Below are 7,521 nucleotides of genomic sequence, written 5' to 3' on the forward strand. Positions count from 1 at the left end.
TTAGTCTGAAGTCAGGCAGAAGGCAGGGCAGGGCAGCACAGCACTTGAAGTCTCTCCGCCCTACTCACGCCATCACTTAGTAAGGATATCAAATAGCAGGTTGTGCTTTGAACTGCACAGCAAAAGCTCACCGGGACGTGTATTCTGCAAACACTAGCAGAACCAACATAACATCTCCCCCTACCTGCACACTCCTTATGGGGCCATCACCATGGCATCAAGGTGTCAGGGGACAGTGCCATCCCTGTTCTTGTACAAAAAATCTGGAGATGGGCTTTAGTCCAAATGTGAAAAGATTGATAAGCTCTATTTGTCTAATGGAAAGTGTGGGGTGGAACACTACAGGACAAAGTCACAGCAGCAGCACTCTGGTCTTGGAGCAGAGGTGCCTCTCCACTGTACTCTAGAACAACTGCCTGCAGTCAAACACGCACCCTTCTGCAACACAGGATTTTACAACATGCACCTACTCCAAGCCAAAAATCAGTAGGCCAGCGTGCCTGGAGCAAGGTTCAAGTACAGGCGACACAAATAAGCAGCAGTGGTATGGAGCGCCACGCTGAGTTCTGTTAACCAGTCGCTGCTCGGAGACAGGGGTGTATTTGTATGACTTGCTGATCACCTGCATTTCTTCCAGCCTTTTCTTTGGAGGATCTTGGGGTGGGATTTTCAAACGCTGCCAGTGTTGGCCTCCTCCTGCTTCTATTTGAAGTCAGTGGTTACACTTCAGCGAGTACAATTATGCCAATGCTGAGCACTTTTCAAGCCTCACAACTCTCTTATTATGCATATCCAAACTGACAGAGATGCCTTTACCAACCACTATAACAGAGCCATACTCAGGAGGAACCAGAAGCCATCATGGTCATGGGTTTAAACAAGTGATTCTATTCCATCCTGGCAAAAGGCAGCGAGAGTCAGTGAACTGCTTTAATCATAAACCGAGCCTTAATCCATTAAGTGCTCGAAAGTGTATGTTTTCTGGAAGCAGCTTTCCAGGAACTCTGGATCTGGAAGATACATTACACAACAGTCTTGGAAATACCTGCGCACACTGGGATTTTCCATAATGCCATTGTCACAGTATCTAAGCACTGTCCAGGTAAATTAGAGGTAGATAATGAAGTCCCTACTGAACCTATTGGAGTCTTCAGCTTTTCTCTTTTCCCTGCTATTGGGACCCTTGTTGGGAAGACTGCAAAGGAATATAAAGAATTAGGAGAATCTGATCCAATTTGCCTCCCCTTTGGGAGAGGAGACGGGTGGGGATGCAGGTCGCTGATGTAGGGGGGCTTTGCTAATACCCCTGAAAGTGGACCGACTCTGGGTTAGCTGACCTCCATGGGAAGATCACTGCACACCACCTCACATGAAGTACGCGGTTGCAGTGCATGCTGCTGAGCACGCGATAGGTTAAACACACTGAAGATAAAGCATTCTGCTCAGTTATTTTTCATTACCATAAGAAAACATCAATTACATTTTCTATTTTATGAGTGTACATCAGGGAATCCATTACAGTAAGAGCAAGGTTATGTGACTGCATTTGATTCTTCTTCACTAAGCTAAGAGAACAGTTAGGTTTAAGGATAATGAAGCCAGGCAAACTAACATATCTGCATAGGCAGTTCCGACCCTGATTTATCCAGCCTGACTTCAGCTAATTAAACATCTGCCTCAACAGTTTCTTCTACAGATTTATCTCCTCAGCTATGTGGCACTGTGTCTTACAGGCTTCCCCCCCAACTTGCTCACATTCACATGAGCGTCTTCCAGTTCATTTCTGGACACGTGGCAAAAAATGATCTGGTCTTCCCATGAACCCCTTACTGCTATCCTTTGTGGACCTGAGCCTGCCACACCACCACTTGCACTTCCCTAGACAGCTGTCCTTTGAGAAATAACTTGGGGGACTGTTCCCACCTACAACACTCGGGGTTATTTTACCCCTCGTCTAACCAGTTCCAGAATGAACGGTTACTAACTGAGTGCGCACCTTCAAGGCACAAATTACGCAACAACTTACCTTGGAAAGGAAGATTGTGAAAGAACAGAACAATGTGCCTAATCACCTGAGCCAACATAGCAAAGCCACAATACATATAATATATAGGTTTGAAAATATATTTAAACATGAAAAAATGGATCCAGAAGCAGCCACATGATCAGCCTGATGGCTTGCATTGCATCAGGAAATGAAAGCAGCAGCCAGAGGCAGAGGGAACAACAGGAGTTTTCCACAGCGCTGTAGACACGTTCCCTGCAACACTTCCCGTGTTCAACTTGGTAAGGCGAGCCAGATTGCCCAATCTGTAAGGCAGAGTAGGGACCCAGTCTGGATACCTCAGATTTCCAGCAACAGAGGAGTTACCACCCCCTGTCAGACTGAGCTCCTTCTGTCCCAATGTCCTGTGCCAGCTGCCCCAAAGAAAGGTGTGCGCAACCCCAGAGGAAGCAGCGGTGGGGAAATGTGCTGCTAGGCAAAGCTTCTTCCCAAAACCCAATGGCAACCGAGTCCAATTGAATTTGGAAGATGAGCTGTGCAAACTGAAGGTACAAACAGAACAACTCTCCCTATCCAAATGGTCAGGCAGCTGTTTCAAATTCCTAAACTCTCTGCTCTTTTATCTGTATGCTCCCATGACTCTTTTCAGCAGTTAGGAAGGAAATCCAACTGGGGCTTTGTAGTACACAAATGTCTTCACCAGCCAGTCTCAGAACAGCCTGCCAGGATGAAATGAGAGACAGGCATGCTCGGGGGGTGAATCATTAGAAGGGGCACAATTTAAGTCCTAATTTTGAATTACCTGGCTTTAGTTTTGTGGTTAATTATGACCTTGTCATTACATTCATTTAGAAAGACAAAAATGTGCACTCTTATGAGATTGCATACTCGGAGTGAGAGACCTGACTCTTGCTTTGTGGCTAGTCAAATGTTTAACACTCTTGCAGGGGCCATAAAATAAAGCATAATAAGCTAATAGTAGGTTCTGTTCTGCTCGTTTAAAAGTAGACCCATAAAATGAGTTCAAGGTATGTGTTTTTGCCAGTTTTACTATGGTCAGGAGCAATCCCATGATTTGAAAAGGCTACCCACAGCCTTTTTAAGGGTGCTTATAAAGGACTTTAGAGAAACCACTATGTAGTGACAATAGTCTACCTTTTCACTCAGATGATATTTTTGTGATGGTACATTTTGGTGAATGACAGATTTTAGAAGGATCCACTGCTATAATTAAAATACGCTTTCCATTTCTTTCATGGTATTTTCCATGGAAAGCGGTTCATTACCTACTTGCATATCTATTTACTGATCTATACTTTCATACATTAACATATCTCAAGTAAATTTCAGGACAAAAAGTCTTATTCAGCTTTAGTTTTATTAACAAATGTAATCTGAAATAAGTGTGGTTCATAACAACATTTCTATAGATGCAATTCATCTAGCATACTTCTGTTTTAATATCAGTGTATATATTAAAACAGAACTTTCATAAAGCTGAAATCTGAGCCACCATTTGTCACTACAAACTCCTTCTGTCATTACCAACCTCATGCTTCAGGAGGTCGGTAAAGGTTGGTGGTGACAAGGTTGGTAATGGCATTTTTAAACAAAAGTAAAAAATAGAGATGTTCAGAAGGTCGCTGATTCACATAGGGGACCTAGGTAGATAGATTCTGATGAACTAACACCTTGGACCTCTAAAACCTTCCTGACTAATATCTGTAACTAGGTAAAGTCCAAGAATATGCCTACTACATGGGACATGAAAGGATTCTCAATTACCAATCAAAATGAAATAATTATGGAAAATTAGCCCACGGATGGAATTTCCCTGTCTGGTCACATGACAAACATGCAGCACTTTCTCTCACCCAGAGCAACCAACCTAACTTTCTACGTCTTCCCAAATGAGCCAATTTAAAATGTCATGCAGGAGAATAACGAGATGGAAGGTCAAAAAAAATTATAAATTGCTAAAGAATAAACTGAACCTTAGCAATAAGCAGATGGATTGAGTCCATAGTTCCATTCAGGTTGCTTTGTATGCAGATAGAAAATGGAAAAGTTCACATGGAATTTTAGTTTTCTGAAATAATTCCAAGTACAGTAAGCCAACCCTTGCCATCTATTTTGAAGGTAATATTTAAAAAAAACCCAAACAACATTTTAAAAATCTAGAAAAGTAAAATTGAAAAGCAATGCTTGTTGAATCAAGGAAATTTTGTTTTCAAAATTAAATTCTACCACCACCTTTGACTGCAAAATGGCATCATTATCTACAGTGTAAGAAAAATAAACAGATACAGGCCCTTACTGTGCTAGTAGGTTATGAACTCAAATTCTATTTATTTTCAGCATCTCTGAATGTATGAAATGCAGGTCTGGGGACGGCCCTGCTTTGAGCAGGGGTTGGACTAGGTGGGACCTCCTGAGGTCGCTTCACACCCTCATTGTCCATGATCCTGTGCATTTACTCTGAAGCTGAAAAACCTCATGCGAGAGGAACAGCAAGTTCAAAATCTTTTTGTATTTCAGCATTAGTCAATCCACTCCCAATGGGGTGGCAGTCCGAGTCCTACTGTCCCTTCGTCTTTCTTCTTCTCTGTCCTTTCTGCCACCTGCGATACAGGATACCGCCAATGGCTTGTTCTGATCCAGAGGGCACTGCAAGCAAGTGGCTCCTAAGCAGACACCTGTGATTCTGCATTACAAGGCTGTTTTAAAGATGATAGGCAAGATTAAGAGAAATGTGTTGGCCACAGAGTCATAGCATTTCCAGGGGTGGAAGCAAAATAATTATATTTAATAAAAATAAGTGCAATTTATTATTTAGCATATGTATACATATTAAAATATTTTAGAAGATGCTTTGGTGAAGAAACTGTAGGGTACAATGAGCCAAACCCTAGGATGAGTTTTTTTACTTTTTTTTCTTAAGAATAAATCAAAAATAAATCATTTCATTTACTCACTGAGATCTGCATCTGACTCGGGTGGCCTATGCTCTGAGGCCCTGATTCTGGAAATATTTATGCACACACCTAACTTTAGGAATGTGAGCCATTCAACTGACTTCAGTGAAACGTTTTACATGCTGAAAATTAAGAACATGTATAAATATTTCCAGAATAAGACCTAATATTGTCAGGTTAGCTGATATATATTATGCATTGAATGATGAGCCCTTTTTGAAGGGTGGAAGGTTTACACGGACAGAATTAATATAGAAAAACAAAATACATTTAGTTTAAATATAAATAAGTTTAAATACAGGTTTACTATATCTGTTGCAGCAGAATATTACAACAAGCGCTCACAACAATTTATGTGCAGGTATATCAAGACAGTGTGCTTTGCTGAAGAGAAATCAGCCTGACCTATTTAATTCCCTTTGTACAACCACTGAACATAAGCAGCAGAAATAAACCAACAATGGATTTCAAATAGACAAAAGAGCAGCTTTTGTTACACTAGGGAGGAAAGGAGTTTAAAGATTCAGCTAAGTGAACCCTTTAGCCATCCCCCTACGAGGAGAGAAATTTGACCCCCAGGAAATATATAAAAGTCACCCAAAAAGTGAACAAAAGAGGTGTTTGAAAAAAACAGAACACCATTCATCGCAGCTAACGACTTGTTCATTATGAGTGATGATGGATAAAGACTTCTCACGCTGAGATGAAATCAAGATTTATATGCATTGTTTCCTCTCCCAACTTGTGGGAAGATCATCATCATTTAATTCTATCTCTGCGGCCAGTGATGGGCATCCAGAGGGCTGGTTATCAAACGGCGCAGTCAGCTGGCAAAAGCCGAAACGTGCAGTTGGCACATCTGGACCGAGCTGCCACAGCCGAGGGTGAACAATGACTTCTGGCAAGCAGCCAAATTGCTTGCAGACGCTAGCAGGTCTCATCTACAACCGCCCCTACGAGCATCTCTCTCTCTCCCCTTTTTCTCCTTTTTTTTTTTTTTTTTTTTTTTTTTACGAGAATCAGATTTTCATTGCTTCATTCAATTGCTCTCCTCTGCCATTTTTTACAGCTCTTATCGTTCCCTTGGAATATGGCCTTGAGACAGCTCATCCGTGTCCTTCACTGTGTTATCTCTTCTAACTTTTATTAAAACTTCAGCTTTCATCTGAAGATAGCTAATTAAATCCATGACAGATTATATACTCGTTTAAAAAATGGCACTGAACTACTTTTTCTAAACACAACGGGGTTTATTTTCTTTTCACATAGTTAAAACTAAGGATATATAAGGAGGTTTCATTCATTTACAAAGACAAGATGCTTATCTCTACCTAGTCTATAGATAGGTTTATATTAAAGTTCTTTGTGGCGTGACAAGACTCAGTGCAATTTCTCACAATAATTATTTCTTGTTGCTGGGAAGATTTCTAAGCCTTGTACTTTTAAAATATATCTACTAATACATATACTTATACTTACACACACACACACACACAGAGAGAGAGAGAGAGAGAGAGGGAGAGAGCCAGGAAAAACCATTTTTGGAGAAATTTAAAAAAAGCACTGCATATTTTCTTTTTGTTTGATGTCCATATATCTAAGCTATCTGTAAGGGCACCAGTACTTGACCACACTGGAGAAAACAAATTTTTTTTAATGTTTCAACCCAAGTATAATTTGCTTTCAAAGCTGTTTTAAATCATACTAAATACTTTGTTCTGACAAATTAAAAATGTACAAAGTCTTGCAAGCAAGTGTCTGATCGTGATTCTAGCTCACTTTAGACTGTAACTGGCTAGTCTTTGTGGCGAGTGGTTTTGTCATGAAAACAAACATTCCTGATAGTCACTAAAATGCTGCTTGCAGCAGATATTATGTAGCTTCCTCACTCACTGTCTGAGTTTTCCTCTAGCACCTGAAACAGAAAAGGTTGCTTTTGCTGTACGTGCAGAGCAGCTTTGGCACTGTACTGAAAATCACAACACCCACTGGAAAAAATTAGCATTTTTTATGACAGTCGCTAAAACAGGTTTAAGTTAAAAATGGTATTTATGGAAAAGCTCCTTTTTACAGAGAGCGTCGCTGTAACCCACCTGAGCCCCTCTGCGAGCCCTTCCTCCGCTTTAAGGCCTTTTGTAAGATATCCTTCATGGTGACCTTCATACTGTCCACCTGAATAAGTGAGAATCCATGAGCAGCATTTCTGCAAGACACACACACCATGTTATTAAAAAACAGTTGCTACAGGGCATCTTACTGTAATCCTCACTGTACTTAATCGTTTCAAGCAAAGCACTACTTGGACAAAGCACAACTGAACCAAGGAGCAGCCACATCAGCACAAGAGAAGCTACACGAGCTCTGCCAAGAAGGTGGGACCCCAGCAGAGGAAAAGGCCAAGGCTCAGGGTGTGCAGGTTCCCCCAAAAGCTCATCTGCATTTCAGAACAGTTTGTTTGTCATTAAGAAGGAAACCAAGCAAGCATCCATACCAGCTCCTTTATGACTCATTCTTCTTACATGTGCACAGGTGACTTGGAGA

General features: G+C 41.1%; 1 protein-coding gene across 2 annotated transcripts in view; it reads right to left on the reverse strand.

Moving 5' to 3' along the window:
• The window catches only part of MAPKAP1 (mitogen-activated protein kinase associated protein 1), a 176,381-nt gene that overhangs the window by 47,958 nt on the left and 120,902 nt on the right, over positions 1–7,521 (reverse strand). The gene's annotated exons all lie outside the window — the stretch shown is intronic.

The sequence above is a fragment of the Gavialis gangeticus genome, unplaced genomic scaffold (assembly GCF_001723915.1).
Source record: "Gavialis gangeticus isolate Ggan-Ray unplaced genomic scaffold, GavGan_comp1, whole genome shotgun sequence".
NCBI lineage: Eukaryota > Metazoa > Chordata > Crocodylia > Gavialidae > Gavialis > Gavialis gangeticus.